Genomic DNA, 1,570 nt, shown 5'->3' with positions numbered 1-1,570 from the left:
GTTTATTTTGCTCTTCTTTGTGTAGTTTCTTAAGGAGATTATGTGACTGATTTGAGACTTCTCCTCTTTTTTTTTTTTTTTTTGGGAGGAAGATTAGCCCTCAGCTAACTACTGCCAGTCCTCCTCTTTTTGCTGAGGAAGCCTGGCTCTGAGCTAACATCCGTGCCCATCTTCCTCTAGTTTATACGTGGGACGCCTACCACAGCATGGCTGCCAAGCAGTGCCATGTCCGCACCCGGGATCCGAACCAGCGAACCCCGGGCCGCCGAGAAGCGGAACGTGCGAACTTAACCGCTGGGCCACCGGGCCGGCCCCACTTTTCCTCTTTTTTAATATAAGCATTTAGTGGTAAAAATTTCCTTCTCAGCACTGGTTTAGTGGCATCTCACAGATTTTGATATGCTCTATTCTTATTTTCATCTAATTGAATGTGTTTTTTGTTTCCTTTGAGACTTCCTCTTTGCCTCATGGATTATTTAGAAGTGTGCTGTTTCGTTTTCAAATGCTCGGATATTTTCTGTTACCTTTCTGTTATTGGTTTCTAGTTTGATTCTTTTGTGGTCAGAGAACACACTGATTTCCATTCTTTTAATTTTGCTGAGGTTTGTTTTATGGCCCAGGCTATGAACTATCATGTTTGTGTTCCTAAACACTTTATTTTTTTATGGTGAAAAAATTTATATTTAGAATTAGTCTACTGGACTCAGTTTAGATGATCCCAATTTTGTTGGCAACATCCAAAGCATCATAGTCAGGAACCAGTCTAACGTATGTTTTCTTCTCTCCATCAGGCCTGATCTTGTTGACCTTGGCCATGTCAATGTTATAGATTTTCTTCATAGCCTGTTTGGTGCTTGTTGGCCTTGACATCCACAATGAACACAGTGTGTTGTTGTTGTCTATCTTCTTCATGGCTGACTCAGTGTTCAGGGGGAACTTGATGAGAGCATAGTGATCAAGCTTGTTACTCCTGAGAGTGCTCTTGCAAGGATATTGGGCTGTCTTTAGAGCTGTAGTGTCTTGGGCAACTGGAAGGTGGGTGATGTGTGGATCTTATCTTTTTCGTGGCTGTGGATGCCTTTCATCACTGCTTTCTTGGCCTTCAAAGCCTCTGCTTTGCTTTCGGCTTTGGGAGGGGCAGGGGCTTCCTTCTTCGCTTTCAGTGCCATCTTCACACCGTGGACACTTTAAAAGAATGTGTGTTCTGCTGTTATTGGGTAGAATGCTCTATAAATGTTGATTAGATCCTGTTGGTTGATGGTGTATGAAGTTCTTATGTATCCTTGGTGGTTGTCTCCCTAGAAGTTTTATCAACTGTTTATAGAGAGGTGTTGAAGTCTCCAACTGTAATTGTTGATTTTTCTGTTTTTCCTTTCAGTTGTATTAATTTTTGCTGCGCATATTTTACAGCTCTGTTGGTTCATTCATGAACATTTAGGATTGATATGTCTTCTTGGTAGATTGATTCATTTATGTAAAATTCTTCTCTGCCCAAAGTAGTTTTTTTGGCTCTGAAAACTATTTTATCTGATAATAATATAGCCTTTCCTGCTTTCTTCTGACTGATGTT

The 1,570-nt window shown here is 40.8% G+C and overlaps 1 pseudogene; it reads right to left on the bottom strand.

Moving 5' to 3' along the window:
• Positions 1-708: 708 nt before the first annotated feature.
• Positions 709-1,169, bottom strand: LOC138921807 (large ribosomal subunit protein uL23 pseudogene; annotated as a pseudogene).
• Positions 1,170-1,570: the final 401 nt, after the last annotated feature.

The sequence above is a fragment of the Equus caballus genome, chromosome X, assembly GCF_041296265.1.
Source record: "Equus caballus isolate H_3958 breed thoroughbred chromosome X, TB-T2T, whole genome shotgun sequence".
In the NCBI taxonomy this organism is placed as follows: Eukaryota; Metazoa; Chordata; class Mammalia; order Perissodactyla; family Equidae; genus Equus; species Equus caballus.
Note: the sequence above shows the minus strand (reverse complement) of the source record. Positions and strands in the feature narration are given on the sequence as shown.